Genomic DNA, 19,307 nt, shown 5'->3' with positions numbered 1-19,307 from the left:
GTGGAGGTCACGATTTATCTCCCTTTCATCACTTTTCTAAATGTGTTTTTATCTATTACAGATTTATGTTGACTTACATTGTAAAATTTACAAACGGTAATTACTTTTCTGCTTGGTGTAGTTATCATGAAACAATATATAGTTTCGTATGGGCAAACACATATACTGTATAATTATCATTCTTTCCTTGAAAATGACCCGATGACTATTAAATGGTTACGTCCCCTTGAACTTTTATATAACTACTTTATAATCAAATGACATAGTAGCAATCGCAGAGCACAGGGACTAGGCCTTAGACAAATCACATGTTTCCTATACTTAAAAAAAATGACAAAATGAAAACAATACGTTTTTAATTTTATTCGTCTGAAGCGCGTTTCTTGGTTTATCGTTCATCAGGAACGCTCACAGCTCAATATTTGACAACCGAGGATGTATAAGAACCGAAAAAAATTGGAGATTTTTATAACAAAAAACAAAAAAGACATGAAGGTGTGACCGAGGCTTAAATCTTGTTCATCCGTTTTATCCGGTACGCTTCCGTTAGGTGTCCGTTTTATGCGGTACTCGTCCGTTGGATATACGTTCGACATCCGTTCTGTCCGGTACGTGTTGCATATCCGATGTGTGTCCGTTATGCATCCGTTACACGTCCGTTTTATTCGGTCAGTACATCAACGGACTCCAGACGGATAACAATTTTGTCAACGAACAACTTTTATTTTCATCCGTTAGGCGTCCGTTCGTGCTATCCGGTAAGGTGTGACCGAGGCTTTACTCCATTACTCTATCCTTATGACCTTTGTATATATTTTCTTACAAAGTTTAAACCGATAAATAATCGAAAACATTACATCAGTCCTAGCTGGTAAAAGTTAAACAGACACAGAACACTGAGAAAGACATACAAGGGAACAAGATGTTACAATACAAACTCCAAATAAGTTATATTTCAATATTAAGGTGTTTACTAACTGCCAATGTCTTAGAACTGTTCGTGCACATAAACTTTAGAAAACTAGATATTCAGTATATCCAATCTCCGCTGGAACAAATATGTTGGCATCGAGCATCACTGAAGGAATGTTGATTGTCAAAATGCGCATCTGGTGAAGAAACATTGGTACCGTTTATGTTATGGCTGTCACTGGGTCGATGACTCTGCTGGTGGACTGATAGTCCCCAGTGGTATAACCAGTCCAGTAGCCAGTGGTTTGGTACGTAATGAAAATACGGATTTCATGTTAACATTTCTGTTATCGACGTGAACCTTGAAAATTCTAAAACCGAGAACAGCCGTGAGTGATAAAGATTTGAACGACAATTTGCAAATTAATCAGCAAGTGAATGTTTAGCATGAAAACTCTGGTTTGACACCTCATGTGAAGGGTTATTTGTTTATCTAATATCAGATTAGATGGAACATAAGAACAGCAATGTTTTCTAATAAAGATCTGGATAAATCATTTAACATAATGTCTGATGGCAACAATCGTATCCAAATGATCACATGCAATAGCAGTCAATTGAAAACATGCCTAGTAAATGTGTATATGTCATCCTCACAAGTAGCTTGATATCTTGATTATTAAGACACAATGGATCAGATTTCAGATAATAATAGAGAGATACAAAGATTCTTACCAGACAACTACTTGCGAGGACATGAATGCTTCAGTACACAGAGTTACGAGAAGACGAGACCAAAATCTTAAGGAATTCATGATCAACAATAACTTATTAACAACCAGTTTTTGGTGGTGTTCGTGTTGTTTAGTCTTTAGTTTTCTACTGTATTTTTATTTGTTTGTTTGTCTTTTTATTTTTGGCAATGGCGTTGTCAGTTTATTTTCGATCTATGAGTTTGACTTTCTTCTTGTATCTTTAATCCCTTCTTTATCCATAGCCAAAAGATATCCAACGGCTCCTACATCTTTTTTTCATCATAATGGGAAGTACATTTCCCAAATACATCTCATAATGTTCTTTGAAAATGTGGCTTGGATACAAAATAAAAATAGACATACTACGAATATCTAAAACCCCACTCTAGTGAAGGCTTATATACAAGTACCTTGGAAGATTAACAAAACTAACTCAACCAATTAAAATAAATACTACACCAAACTAAGCAAAATGTGTAACATGTTTAACATATGCCTAAACATTGCAACACGAGCTTGATTGCAAAAGTCGAAGAATAGAATTTAGCGTTAAGGAAAGCTTCGAATTGCTTGAAAATTCAATACACACGGCAGTTAAATGCCCATTCTAATGCAGTTTTTAAGTAACAATTTTTTTCATTGGCTAAAAGTTACCATCAAATCTACAGTTGACCAGTCATAACTAAGGGGACGACCATTTGATATACTGGGGGGGGGGGGGGGGGGGGGGGGGCAGGAGGATTTTGAAAATGAATAACTCAGCCTTGATAATCACAAAAATAAATGGTTTGTTCTGTGGTAGTTTGAAAATAAATTACCTGACTTGCAATGTATTGAATATAAATAACTCAGCAGGTCTAATCGAAAGTATGAGATGGCACTAGATTCTTCATAAATTCATCTTTTTCCCCAAAAAAATCGTGAAACACTTCCCAATTTTTTTAATAATAAAAGTATAAATATTATTTAAATATACTTGAAATGTCTGAAAATTGGTTTCATTTAACTTGAGGTATATTGTCTCAGGTAATCTTACCTCACTTTTATTTTAACAGGGCCTTAACAACATTGAGGCAAATGCCTCATGTAGGAAATTTCAAAACCAAACGCTTGTTTCCATATCAAATTGTGTTCACGGCGAGTGCCTTGCAAGAAACAAGTTCTGTTTTCCCTCAGACGTAGCCCTGATTTTTCGGGATCAATTTCTCTTATTTATTTGTCTTTTGTTCATCTATTCCCCTTCTGTAATCTGTAAGTGTTGCATTCCTTTTGTAATCTAGTAATTTTGTTATGTTCTTGATCATGAGTTTAAAAAAACAACAGCAGCCACAGACTTAACTATGTGATTTCCATTTTTGCTTTATCATGCACATTGGTCTTTTGATGTTGTCCCTAGAAACGTAAGTCTTGAATTTATACATTTGGCTTTGAGACCAAAATATTGTCAAAACATTATTAAAACAAAATTTGCATTTTCAGATTATGAAAGGGTCTTCGGAACACACAGAAAGCATCATTTGTTCTAAAGCTTCTTGGGCCTTCAGTGGCTCAAAAAATGTTCTATTTACTACAATATTATCGTAAATAAAACAACAGCTACCTCAAAATCGCCGTTTTGATGTGATTTTATCCAAATATGAATATGACAGTTGTTGTCCATTAGTTTGATGTGTTTTATCATTTTATTTTGTCATTTGATTGAGGACTTTCCGTTTTGAATTTTCCTCGGAGTTTAGTATTTTTGTGATTCTTGTTTTTTCATGAAGTTTTGCAGAATTTTATTTTATTTAAATTCATACAATTTTTCAAGCAATTACCTATTATTTCGTTTTGTAATGCATTATAATCGGAACAACAGTGACGGTGGCAACTCTTCAACTACAGTTCTTCTATTCCTTTATTCCGAAATATACAAAACTGTAGGAAAGGATATTTGGAACATAAGCATCTAATGAGTATCAAAGAGTGCTCATACATTATGGAAGGGAAAAATCAATAGTCAACAAAATGCTGAGCAGGAAAAAACCAATCCTACTAGCAAAAAGCGAAAGTTAAGACAGCTCTAAACACAACCCTAGCCTCCAAGATAGACAAATTGATCAACGATACAATACATGCCTCTCAGAAAAAAACAGCCAAACTTTTCATGAACTCATCAATCAACAAAGATCAAAACATGATACAAACACAGGTATACTATACATTGAAAACAAACATTTAAGGGACAAAACTTTCCATCAGCTTGACAAACACAGTTTGAAACACTTGGAACAGCAAATATGATGAAAATATTTTTTACTTAGAAATGCTTCATCCATAGAAATTGGTGCTTCTATTATGATAACTGTATCATATTTGAACACTTCATAATGCAATTTATGTAATCACAGATGAAATACTAGTAACTGAAATTGTAAACAAATAATTTTTTACGATTTAGACGTAACACAGAGACGATAAAATCGAATTTATATACCCGTCCTAAAAAAATTAAGATAAAACTAAACCTGTAAGCTAAAGAGGTATTGTAGTCATTCCAATTTATTGCAAAATTCTTCGAAACAATTAATTAAAGACAGACTGGAACGAAAGATATTTCCATCCCAAAATACTCTGCCAAAGTATAAGGCTCGTAAAACAAAATGAGAAATGATTCAGACGAGTAATCACCCCGACCGGATATAAGCTAAAACAAATACGACAGACACCAACCAACAACTGATAAAATTGAGCAGGAAAATGGGTAATGTATCAAAGAGACAAGTGCCCGACCAAAGAGAAAATCATTACCGTAAAACCTAGGCTAATGGTTTTTCAGTTACGTGTACGATTCAGATCTAGATGTCTATTCAAACGGCGTTTTTTGGTTAGGTTATATGTTTCCGAGTATATTGTATTAATCGAACATTTTTTGAAAACAAATCAATAATTGTGGATTTGACGGAAACTTTAGCCAACAAAACGAAGAGATGGCATTATAATTTTCTACTGAACGAACGGTTATCTAGATGCCTGTTGGTTTGTTATTTTCTACTGAACGAACGGTTATCTAGATGCCTGTTGGTTTGTTGTGTCGCTGAGTTATTATCTAATTGTATTTTCAACATCTCATTTAAAATATCATGTTCAGTCCATTTTATTCCTTTTTATCGGGATGTAGTCATTCATTAAGCATTTTAACATTTGATACGTTTGATAGAAACTTTCTGTTATCAATTCGACAAACTTTAAATTTGTACGATCTGAGATTAATCAGTGTAGAACTAGAATTTGACAAACCCAATTTCCGAAGTCATATGAAATAAACCAGACTTCCCTCTATTCAACGCCGGGAGTAATAGTCTAATGACATTTGTCTGAACCTTTGGTTAATATTAAGATCTACAAAAGTAAAATAGATCAGATCCGTAATTCAATTAGACAGTCGCACTGCCTCATTAGAACTGAGACATGTGACATGTCCACTGCGTGTAGTGTTCACGCTTTCATCTCAAAAATCAAATTGATTTTGTCTTCGTACATGATTACTATTTGTTCTCATGATAACCAACGAAACCAAATGTGGTTTTTTCCACAGTTTGCCAAAAGATTTATTAAAAACATCAACTCTAAATAAATGTTTTAATGGAAAATCGCACACTAGTGTTGCTTAGTCTTGAGTTGTCTATGTTGCGTCTTATCTACTATTATTTGTCTGTTTGTCTTTTTTCTTTTTTAGCCATGGCGTTGTCAGTTTATTTTCCATCTATGAGTTTGACCTTAACTCTGGTATCTTTCATCCCTCTTTTATGCAGATTTTGCGATTAGTGACAGAACAAGTGTTTTCAATTGGTTAAACAGAAAAGCTTTCTGACTTACCTTAACTTAAATGAGAACAAGCATCTCCTTTAAAAAATATATTTTCTTTTTAAAAACTACAACAACACACAAGGTAAGCACCACATAAGTTTAGAACCGAGAAAGAGACTACTGTATAGATGTAATTGATAATTTAGTGAAAAGTAAGAATAGGTATATGAGGAGGAATGATATATGATTGTGTATGTTGAAAACAATTTTTATGAGGTGGTACTGTATCCTCGAATTCATCAGGACGAAGAATGGTTTCCTTTCTATTAATAAAATTGAGAATGGAAATAGGGAATGTATCAAAGAGACAACAACACGACCATAGAAAAAACAACAGCGGAAGGTCACCATTTAGTTCATTTTCTAAGAATGGAATTAAATAAATCAGAACAAATGTCTTTCATTGTTCCTAACCGTGTATTGCTTGAACCTTAAAATCATCGGTTAACATTGACAAATTACTCCTAGTAACCTTTTATGGACCTATCAATGTTTCGTCACAATACCGTATTATAAACAAGACATGGGAGACGCGGCCTTTATGTCCTTTAATTTTCGACAAACATTAATTTTTATCGATTATTCGTCAAATCTGACATGGACAACTATATCAAATAATTGACCATTGATAAAATTGTATATTTTGTGATGCTTCAGTTGACCTATTAATTGATAATTATAAATCCGGTCTCGCATGTATATTATATAATACTTACTTTTTTCATGTTTTCTTATATTTATTAAATTTGGGTATATGTTTCGGGATTTATTTATCTTTTATTTTTTTTCCGTTGTTTTTCACGTTTTGGTTTGGTTTAATTTCGTTTGTTTCGTATTTCCTGTTTGATTTTGTTCTTTTGTGTTTTGTTTTTTTGCTTTTGGTATTGTGCTTTTACTTTTTGGTTGTTGGTTGTAAGACGACTTTATTTCTATGTGATATCTTGCAAAATTGAAAAACTGAAAAGAATGTAAATATTAAGGTATAAACACATTATCTGTCGTTTCCTAAAAATGTTCTAAATCGTTTAAACTTTCTGCGTATCAAGAAACAAAGACAAATAGTTGGGTTTAAGCTTGCATTACTCTTCAAACTCAACTACGCCATGTAAATTGTTTCTGTGTGCTTTTTAAAAGCATATAAAGATTGGAGTTTTCTAAAGTTGAATTATGAATTTACAACATTATGCAAATGAAGTTGTTACCAAAACTAGATACGATATTAGGAAAAAGAAGTAGTAAATCTCCTTTGTGCTATGTCAAGGATTACGATGATGTACCAGAATTTGTCAAGTTGTGATTGCTGAATTAAACGATTTTTGAGTATTGAAAAGGTTTCTTTTAGATTTGCTATAAAGAACTATTTTGGAAGATATTTTTGGAAACAAAACAGCAGAGAAATAAGAGTGTGATTGGTTAATTTTGACAAGGAAGTATATTGCTTGTATATTGTATGATGTTTAAACGTTTTCATTAATCAAACATGTTTGCAATTAATAACAAAGTTTCCGCCGAACAATATAGTAATGTTCTAGATATAAGTGCATGTAAACTAAAAACCAATTTTATTTATCTTAAACTTTTATAAAAATATTAGAAACAAATGGTGTACTTGTTTTACAAAATTAAAACAACTGCCAAGTTAAGTCTCAAGGGAAATTATAACAATCTAGACTCGCTTTTTGTTTTTGTGAAACAACATGTCATAAGTTAAGTATTCAAAATTAATGAACACAAAAACATTTGGGAATTCTATTATCAATTTCATCAGGCAAATACAACAGTTTGTATTAGCTTGTATTGGTGTTTGCAAATAAAATACTAATTGGTCACCAGAACAGTGCAGGTAAGTTCATATCCGGTTCAATATAATAAAGAGATAATAGACATGAAAGTTGGACCATTTGATCAAAAACCTAATAAGTGATTGGTTACATTAGACTTTTTAGGTCTCAAGTCAAAAACATACAACAAACAAACAAAAGTCTACATGTTAAACACAAAATTGAAAAGTTGGAAACATAACATGAATCCCGGGCCACAAAAATCGAGTTAATCAGTTGCTCCGAAAATTAAAAGTAGGCTAACATTAGGCCGTTGGTTTTCCCGTTTGAATGGTTTTACACTAGTAATTTTGGGGCCATTTATATCTTGTTGTTCGGTGTGAGCCAAGGCTCCGTGTTGAATGCCGTACTTTAACCTATAATGGTTTACTTTTTAAATTGTTATTTGGATGGAGAGTTGTCTCATTGGCACTCACACCACATCTTCCTATATCTAATATAAAGTGTCTTGAAACTTCTTTTAACATTAAAGTGTTTCAGCACATGTTTTACAATTGCAACGTAAAAACAAAGTGCAGTTATAAAATGTTTTTCTATCATATTTACCATGTATCTATTGAGGAATTTAAAGTAACTCAACGTTCTTATTTAATTACATTGTTCCCAACACTTTACATTTAAACGCTTAATTTGACTAGCATTAACATACTTGTTTGTTTTCTAGATTTGCAATGGTCTAGGCTACGGTTTATTTACATTGTTAAATGGCTAAACTGATGTTGGGAGTGACTGTTATGATGTAAGATGTGCATGCTATTAGTATTAACTGTTTAATGACCGGAATGAAATGAGGCAGTGCGTTAAAGTTACATGAAGAATTGTGTTATTTAATGATCAAAAAGATTAGGTAATAGCTATTTAGTTACTTCTGGAAAGCCAATCATATTAAGGCTTTGTTGTAGATACTTTGTACATAAATATCAGCATGATGGAAAACGCAGACATGATCTGGAATAAGTAGTGTGTTGTCGAGCAGACATTCTATCATGTGTATACAGGAAGTATTTTGTATCAACATGAACAGATGAAATTCTCAGACTATATTGAATTATAATAATATAGTCTGCATAAACAAATATTATAACAGCTAACATGGTTTTCGTATAATCTATAATTGAATTTCACACATTTCTATTTTTTTGTTATTTTAAAATTAATCAACCCTTCCATGATGTGATCAAGGTATTCAAAATACGAATAAAATAAGTTTTTGGTTGTTGTCGATGAGCTATCAACCCGTCGATACATTTTATCTCTTGATTTTTCATGTTTATACTTTAGAAATAAATAATGTCAATAAAGCGGCAACCCCAAAACAACAACAAATAAACCAGATGATTTCAATTTACGGTCTGGTATGATGGCAGAATCCTTATCATTTAAAAAGATGTGGTAATATTGCAAATGAGACTAAAATGACACAGAAATTAGCAGTTATATGTATGATTTGTGTACAAAAAAATGAACGAAACATATATGATATATAGCAAATAGTAAAATTACAAAAATACTGTGCTCCGAGGAAAATTCAAAACGGAAAGTTTCTAATCAAATGGCAAAATCAAATAATAAAACACATCAAACGAATGGACACCAACTGTCATATTCCTGACTTGGTACAGGTATTTTCAAAAATAGAAAATGGTAGATTGAACCTGGTTTTTTAACGCTTAAAGTCTCACTTGTATGACAGTCGCATCAAATTCCAACAAATGACAAACACTGAAATGCTCCTGACTTGAAACATTCACATACAGACTAGTTTGGTAGCGCGCCAACCTTCCCCTTAACCTGGAACAGTACTAGTGGTACTACAGTTCAACATAGATACAACCTATAAAAATCAGTTGAAAAGGGCTCAACAGATCGATATAAAGTAGAAATACATCAAATAAATACACTGAATGGACGTACTTACCATACTTGTATGTTAAGGTATATGCAAATGTATAATTCCAAAGGGATGTTTCTTCTACAGAAGGATCTTGTGAGACGTATGAATCAAAACACTTTAAAATATTAAAATTGAAAATGAATAGCATTAAAAACTTCTCAATCAAAATATCTTTTCAAAATCCGGCTAAGTCATGTTTGCATTCAAGTAAAGAAAAAGTCACTTTATAAAAAAATGTTCAAGAAAAAAGTCGTCCAACACAATCTTTGTTTCACTGAAATTGTCTTAAAAAACAGTATAAAGACGATTGAAACAACTGTATTATATATGCTGAAACAAATTAGATTGAAGATGGTATAACATAAAGTTGTGTATTATTTGCTCATAATTTTATACTGAGGAAGAACATTAAATTTGCCTGAAATCAATAATCCTTATACGATTCGGGTTTACAATGACAAATAATTCTACTTGTCCTCAGTAATGTATCATTTGGAGACATTTTGTTTTTAACAGATATTGATCTAAATAAATATTTGCATAACAAATACTCTTGGAATAATTCATATGAAGTTGGAATATGACAAAATTACATACACTGAACTAAATATTCTGAAATTAAGTGATTGTAGTTACGTAATGATATTGTAGAAACAACATAATCGATGTCCAGTGAAATTATTATTGAAAGAGGAGAGAAAGATACCTATGAAACAGTCAAACTTATAAATTGAAAATAAACTGACCACGCCATGACTAAAAATGAAAAAGACAAACAGAGAAATAAGAGTACAAGAAACAACATAAAAACACTACAGACTGAGCAACATAAACCCCACCAAAAACTGGTTATTGAGATAGCTGACCGTTGCACTTTTGAATAAGTCATTGAATTACCAGTTTGCAACTTAAATTTACTTTGATCGAAGAAGAAGATACAATTTTATAAAGCAAGTTTAAATGCCTTTTTATGTACTGTGTATAAATATATGTGCCATTTATGAAATTTGGTGTTGACGTATGATAAATGAAGATTAATGTAAATTTCATCTTTAACTTATCTAGACTCGATATAATTTTGAGTTTGAAATGTTATAGAGACAATTGTTTAACGTTAAGTATAAGATTTACAGCTTAATATATAATAAAGACACTTGTCTAATATTAAATAAGATACGAATTATAGTTGGATATGTTATAGATATATTTAGATGTGTTATGTTTAACCCCGCCACATTCCGTTAGTTTTCTCGTTTAAATTGTTTTACATTGTCAAATCGGGGCCTTTTATAGCTAACTATGCGGTATGGGCTTTGCTCATTGATGAAGGCCGTACTATGACATATAGTTGTTAATGTCTGTGTCATTTTTGGTCTCTTGTGGACAGTTGTCTCATTGGCAATCATACCACCTCTTCTTTTTATATATAGAGACACTTATGCATAGAACAAAATAGAGATTTGAAATTTGCTTATTGTCGAAATTGTTAGATTTGAAACTTTCGTCTTTATATTGCATAACTTCATGGTCATGAATTGTTTGATTACAAATAAAATAATAACTTCAAATTTGTACGACAATTTTATGTGTTTTATAATAGATAAACTCATCATAGATACCAGGATTGAAATTGTATATTTACGCCAGTCGCGCGTTTCGTCTACAAAAGACTCATCAGTGACGCTCGAATCAAAAACTGTTAAAAAAGGCCAAATAAAGTACGAAGTTGAAAAGCATTGATGAAAATCAAATATTATTCAAAATTTTATAGAATCTTCATTTGTTTAAATCTGAATTCAAATGTATTTATTCCTGTTATCGAATACATCAGAACTGATTAGCTGATCCCATAATGATATGATGTTTTTGTTTTATGTAGTAGTCTAAGTGTTGTTGTTTGTGAAACGAAAGAGAACACAAAAGATAACACCAATATATATCATAGGATTTTTGTTTTTTACAATTTATAATATTCTAAATCAGCCTATGGTAGGTAGGTATACCCTCTACATATGTGAACAACTATCTATTCTTTTCTTTTTTTATCAACCCTTTCATATTCTCATTTGATATAATGCCACTTTTGTTTAAATAGTTTGAACTTCTATAGACAAAAATGGAAATCTTAATAAATAAATGCACAAATACCAGTAAACTAGAGGCAAAAACTTGTGGATGTAAAAAAGATAAAATGTTTAAAAAATTTCCAGAAGACCTAAACAAAACAGATAAGATATCAGCTTCCTGAGTAAGATGCATTCAGTTAATTAATTTAGTAACTCAAATTAGAAAATAATAGCATATAAATTATATAAATGTCAACTTTGTCAGGATGTTGCTACGTTTGAGTTTTATAATTAACAAAATGAATCTAAAATTTGCCGAGTACATCTATCATTTGAATCAAGCCGGAATACAATCGTTCGATCTTTTCTGTATGAATTGCTTTTCAAGTAAATGGTTTTAAAATAAATATATTATATAGTAAAAAGAATAAATGAACATTAAGCAATAAAGTTAAATCTCATTTATAAATCTGCATCTAGCCGTTAAAAATGAGCGCGTAAGCAAATGCATATCATATGTAAAGCTTTATGTCAACCAAAGTCTACTGTTAAATGAAGTATTATGTTAACATATGATAATGAGAATTATCTACGTATCCTTGTTTCAGTAATGGCATTCATCAGGTTGGTTAAGGTTTATTGGTGATACAAGCTGAGTGTAACTACAAATGTAAAAATTTAAGACCAACAGATTTCATATGCTGAAGATATTGAGATGTCAGGCGCCTCAAGTCGTCATTCTGGTAGGAGATTTCTGAATGATTTGTTCAATGTTTAACTTTTATGCATATCTTACGCGTAAAAAAATAAACATTAAGTCACAATGGTTTAGGTTTTTTTAAAAGGAATAGGATACAATCGGTATATTTACAGATAATATGTCGTTTATAAACTTAAGATCTGAGACTGCGAAACAATATCGCTTGCGATTTCAAATTGTAATTATTAGAATACAAAACATTTTGGCGGGTATATATCATATTGAGAAACTGATAGGTTATTTCCATTCCTGCGATAGATAATCCGAGAACGTGTAATTACGCTTTCCCTATTCTAGAATATTCCTGTGTAGAAGTACATACCAGGATTATCAAATCAACAATCAAAACCAGTCCACATGAGCTTCATTATCCGAATAGTATATATAGTCATTAAGTTTAGAAAATCATAGTTCTTACAATATTATCAAGGGGAAATATTTAAGGTCAAGGAATATATGCGTATTATCAGAATCTGGATATCCCAAAGACAAACAATGCAAAAGTACAAAAAAGGGCAGAAACAAAATAAACACATGACAAACATCTTAATGTTGAGTAATATGCGTAACAATGCAAAAGATACCATGAGGATTTTCCAAATCATAAGTCAAACATCAACTAATAACACACTGGCCAAAATGAAGACAAAACGACCAACAACAATTTAGAAAAAAAACAAAACACAGAAATATAAAGACTTAGTAACAAGAACCACCCAAAAACCCAGGTTATCTCAGACGCTCCGGAATGGTTTTAACTGTTGATGTAAATGTCCTTTGGTTTTACGAGTCTTTGTTTACTCAATGGTTTTGATTATTATTGTCTTGTACGACAGTCTCATCAAATTCCGTTATATTTACAACGATGCGTGACCCAAACAGACATAATAAATAGAATAGTCAAAATATGAGTACAGCAGTCATCACTGTGTTACAATTTTAAAAGAAATAATTTTACAAAAAAGCACAAAAGGATCTATCAAACATTGCTTCGTGTGTCTGGCGTCAGAACATTTATACGTCACATAGGAAGAAATTTTCAATGTATATACAAAACAATTTTTAATTTCACATGGGGAATGTTTGCATACAGGGTTAAAAAATCAAAAGTATGTTAGAATTAATTTCAGAAATAAACCGATTTAAAATTGTCCAGAAGTTCTTTAGAATTTCTAAGAATTTGCGTTAGACGCATTTTCCAAAACACAAATTGTGTGTTAAACCTGATTTATAGTTAATAGTTCTTCTGCTAAATTTAAGAACTAGTTGTAAATAGTGATCAGCAATGTTCAACGTTGTCTACAACAGTTTAATATCTAACTGATGATAACGGTAAAAGTCTAAACAAAGCATACGGCTAAACACATCGTTCTTCGGGACATCTATTTATTAAATTGATGTAGTTTAGCCTTTTGCTGTTTAAGCGATAATACATTCATTATCAGACCAAATTGTTAGCCATTTCTTTACAAAATAATGAATGATCTTTATTTAGACTTTCAGACAGGTGCAATAAATTACGTTTTGATCAATTTTTCAATGCCGAGACATTAAATTACAAACGAGAACAGTATGAGTAATCGTGTAGTGTTTGACTAATCCCAAAGCAAGCTTGATTACATTTATAGAGCTGACAGCAGACCTCAAGCAGACGTTTATTTCGTGACAAATAGAAACGTTTACAGTATAGTATGTGTCAGTTGAGGGATGGACGTGTCTTGTGTTTTGAATTGCCCGCTTTAGAAAATTTATTGTCTACCAGTCGTCTGTATATCTATCACCGAAGACAAATTACAAAGAAAAAATTCAGACGCATTCAAACTTTAATGACGATATTGTTGATTGCTGTCAAAGAGTAGAAATTCATCAAATGCACTTTGCCATCAACAAGTTTTATTTCACAATTGTCAAGAGAAATTGATAAGGTGAATGCGTAATTTATTGTAATATTGTAATATATACATCATCAATGAAATGTTTTTGAGAATGCTTCCAAAACTGTAGATTTTATAAATAAAAGTATAAGCAAACGTCCGTAATGTGCGAGTATATTTTTTAAGAAGCTCTTAGTTTGGAACCAGTCTCTTTCTTCATCAAAAATTTCATTTACATACGTACAATTTCATGTTCACAATGTTTAGTTTATACACATCTTCTGGGTGTATAAGTGAACTTTTCACATTACTAATATTGAGATCAAGATTACATGTTTCCTTCTTCTTTTATTAATAATTTTTGTTAATATAGATTCATGTATTTGATAATAACATTTTAATTCTATAGCTTTTTTTTTTATTATGAATCCATCTGAATTGATTTTATAATATCAAAATCTTTAATGTCACGGCACTAATTTCTTAAATCATAAATTGTAAGATAAATATAGCTTTAAGCATAGCCACACCTTTATAAGAAGGCAATGGACATAACAGTAAATCAACGTTTTGAGCTAAATAAAGGCCTTTAAAGACCAATTATAGTCGACATTTTTTAGGTTGTTGCATCCTTACCGTAAGCATTATTATATCATATGTAATGGAATTATACAATTTTATTCTAACGAAACATAATAGTTCCATTATTGAAGATAAATATATACGGTTAATCAATTTTTTACATATTGGCTTTTATTGTTCGTTTCTTTGTGATCTTCCCATGCTTTTCTTTTGGGTCGTTAGACAAATTGAGTGTGTATGTCAGATATTGATAGACTGTCTTAAGTGTGTATTCATTCACAACGTTTCTAGACTGAACTACTGCCAATTAAGAGTTTTGACAATTGTACATATCAACTGCATAATTGTCTATTGTAAATGACATTTGGATGACCTCTAGATTCGTATAGATTTTTGTAAGTTGTTTTGAAAAGCCTTTTTGATTTTTTTTATATTTGGAATACTTGTCCTGTTTTGTTTTATTTGAATGGCTACTTGCATACTTTTACTAACTATAGCTTTATTGTGACTGGTTACTAACGTACTTGTATTATTTTGTTTTATTTTTTGTTGGACATTGGCATACTTGTCAGTTTTATCTTAATTGGCCTTTTTCAAACTTGCTCAATTTTGCTTTATTATGATATGCCTTTGGAAACATGAATTTTGTTTTCTTTTGACTGTAGTTAAAATTGCATACTCCACTGTTGATCATAATATCAGTTTTATCCAAAAGCTTGTATCTCAACACTCAGATACAACACACATGTACCGATTTGTTCTCGAATATCGATGCTTATGCTTAGAGATTTAAATATCATAGTTTTCATGATAAATGGTAAAAATGAAAAAAACAAATCGTAAAACATTTTTGAAGTATATATGGACAATTGGTGGAGCTCATTCATTGGTATTCTAAACATATTTTTTCCTTTGCGATTTATTCTATTGAAAACGGTTAGAAACCTTATAGACAAAAAATACTTTTTAATCCTATGTTCTATTTTTAGCTATGTCAGCCATGTTGGTTGATTGGCAGGGTTATCTGACCCATTTTTTAACAAGATACCTTATTGATGATTGTTCCCAAGTTTGGTTAGATTTGACTCAGTAGTTTCAGAGTTGTCTCAGTAGTTTCAGAGTTGTGTCGGTAGTTTCAGAGGAGAAGATGCTTAAAAAATTACTTTGAAGGGCAATAACTTCTTAGTTTGTAGAACTAGCTTTGATAAACAATTTGGCCATTTGACTCATTTGTAGATTCAACTTTGATAAACAATTTTCTGTTTACAAGAAAATAACACAAGACTGCAAAATGTTTTTAAAATTAACAATTTAGGGGCAGCAACCCACCAACCAGTTGTGTGTTGCATCTGAAAGTTTCAGGGCAGATAGTTTTTTACCGGATGCACATTTTTATTTGTTGACAGATTTGCTGTAAATGCTTTAGTTTCAGAACTATAAGCCCAAAACTGCATTTTACTCCAATGTTCTGCTTTTAGCCACTGTGGCCATCTTATTTCATGGGCGGACTCATTAGATACACTTTTTGAATAAGATACACTTATGATGATTTCGGCCAAGTTTTGTTTATTTGGCCCAGTAGTTACAGAGAAGAAGATTTTTGTAAAAGTTAACGGACGACGATGACGATGGACGACGATGACGACGGACGACAAGTCATGAGAAAAGCTCACTTGGCCCTTTTGTGCCAGATAAGCTAAAAACAAACGGACAATATAAATGATGGTTGTAACCTTTTCATAACCACCTACGCAGTTATTATATAGTCTGTGTCGACTAAGAAATGTGCTTAATCAAGAAAAATTGAAATCATTTTGATGCAATAATTAATAAAATCAATTATATGCTTTCAAGGCAAAGACACAAGTTAATTTAACACACAAGATGTACAGTGATATGCCACAAGGAAGATTGTTATGAATAGTCTGCAAAGGTTAATTAACGCAGGGATGGTCGGATATACTTCACTGTAGCTTTTTCAAAGATTCAAGTAGAATGCGTCTACATTTAATACAGTTTTCATGTTGTATTGCGATGACAAACTCACGCAGGTAATCTTTTGATCATTATTGCACATCATGTTTTCAAGTGTTTATACATGTTTGCCTTTTGAAATATTTGAAAGTTGATAAAACAAGGGTATGTAACAGAGAACGTCTCGTCCGTTTCCTTAAAAAAAGCGTAGAAAAATACCAAGACATGGATGATAAATATGTATGTATTTATCATTTTTTGTTTACTCCACTCCTGAGTAATATCCTTATGGTGTGACTCGGTATTTATACATACATGTGTATCGCCAATTTGTTTATGTGCAATGGTCATTTTTATATTCTTGTCTTGTAATTTTTGTTTATGTTCTTTGTCTATGAAATCTCTATATGCCATTTTGTTTTTCTTTGTTGAAATAGTTATTTGTTTTTATAGTGATGAATATAGAAAAAGAAGATGTGGTATGATTGCCAATATGACAACTGTCCACAAGAGACCAATATGACACAGACATTAACAACTATAGGTCACCGTAAAGCCTTCATAAATGAGCAAAGCCCATACCGCAAAGTCAGCTTTAAAAGACCCCGATATGACAATGCAAATCAATTTATTTATATAAAAAATTACCGAAAAACAAATATGTAACACATAAACAAAAAACAACCACTGAATTACAGGCTCCTGACTTGGGACTTGGGACAGGCACATACATAAATAATGTGACGGGGTTAAACATGTGAGTGGGATCCAAACCCTCCCCTAACCTGGGACAGTGGTATAACAGTACAACATAAGAACGAACTATAGAAATCAGAGTAAAGTTATCAGATGGACTAAAATACAAGTGGATGTTGCCGGGTGCTTGTACATCCCGACAACAAAAAGACACTGGGAACAGATCTGAGAGTACTCGCAGTTATCTTACAGCTAGTTCAAAGCCTCTAACAACTAATAAAAAAATCATGCATCTAAAACTAAACTATCAATCCGTACACATCCAACATCCAATGGATTTAGTGTAAAGACGTCATAAACAGTCAGAGAAAAACATGACCTTGTGCAATGCCAAGTAACAGGTATCGATAGATTGTAGATCCATGAATGTATATATGACTACAACATACAAGTAATATTTAGTTTGTTTTTAATCTATTGATAACCAAATCAATATTTATACCAATAAAAACAATATAGTTCATAACACATAGCTTCTGTACCCATTTAAAAAATATTTACATTTGTAACTATTATGTCTGGTTTTTTTTCTCACACATTATTGTTATTAGTAGGGAAATGGATGCGCCGGTCATACAGGTGAGAGATTTAGCTAGCTAAAAACAAGGTTTAATTCACCATTTTCTACATAAGGAAATGCCGGTTCCAAGAGAGGCATATGGCAGTTGTTTTCAATTCTTTTGATGTGTTTGCACTTTTGATATTGCCATCAGATAAATGCTTTTCCGTGGCATTATGCATGATGAATAAAAACATTACAAAGAACAAACCGACTAGGACGTTGCCCGTGTTACTAAAGTCCACTATTTCTACACTGAACAATGTAGTATTTGATTTGTGTGTTGCACGGAATATCTTCGGTATATTCCTAATGGACCTCATTAACAACCAGAACGGAACTATTACTTAAAAAATGTATTTAATTTTCAAACATTAAAACCATGTACTGTTAATATTATTGTTTTAAGACATCCGTTACTCCAAATCCTTTTACACGAAAACATAAAAGGAAGTTCTTATCTTTATTTGTACGAACTCCATTCACTCACTGTTGACTGTTTCACTAAGTTACAAAAGTCACGTCCACATTTATTTAGAAAAACACTGAACTAATTGCAAGAGTAGTATAGATATTATAATATTGATATGCATTTCTTGTACGATAATGTGTTCAGAATTGAAGGTATGAATCAAATGAAATTTGTAACTACCTTTACATAAATTATCCAAGATAACTGCAAATATAACGACGATTTATTCAGTACAAAGGTATTCTTTGCTGTTTGTTCTTGTATTAATATTGTGGTGTAACACCACTGGTTAGCGTATGTACTTGTTTTTAAAATATGAGAACATGGTTTATCTATATAATGATATTGTTAATGGCTTTGAACTTGTGTTTTCAGTAACAGCGAAAAGCTTTATATCAGTATTTTGTGATAGTTATATTTTGCTTCTAATCAATTTTCTTAGTCAACCCATTTCAAAAAGGGGTTTAATATACTTGATAGACACTCAAACTAATAAATAAAAAAAACCTTCAACGCCATGGCTAAAGAAAGAAAAAGGCAAACAGACAAATAACAGTCAACCAACCAAAATGTGGAGAAATAAATATAAGCAAAATGAACCCCACCAAAAACCGGAGTAAGTACGCGGGTGCACCGGAAGTTTAAGCAGATCATCATCGTGTTGCTCATGTTATAACAAATCTAGTAAGAAGTCTAATTCGGTAGGTCACATTCGTGAAAAGGGAACGGGATTGTAGTAACGACATAAGATACATATCAACTATCATCTGTGATCATGTATCATCTATATTAAGTTATGAATATGACAGCAGTTATATATTCGTTTGATGTGTTTAACCTTTGGACAATTTGATTTTGCCATATACATACAAACTTTCCTGTCTTAATTTTCCTCGGTATTTTTGTTATTTTACTTTTTATATCAACTTAATTATATATATACACACCGTATGTGTGAATGTTGCTTCTTACAAGGATATTGAATAAAAATATATTGTATATGCCGTGAGTTC

The sequence above is a fragment of the Mytilus trossulus genome, chromosome 14 (assembly GCF_036588685.1).
Source record: "Mytilus trossulus isolate FHL-02 chromosome 14, PNRI_Mtr1.1.1.hap1, whole genome shotgun sequence".
Taxonomy (NCBI): domain Eukaryota; kingdom Metazoa; phylum Mollusca; class Bivalvia; order Mytilida; family Mytilidae; genus Mytilus; species Mytilus trossulus.
This window is presented reverse-complemented; position numbering follows the sequence as displayed.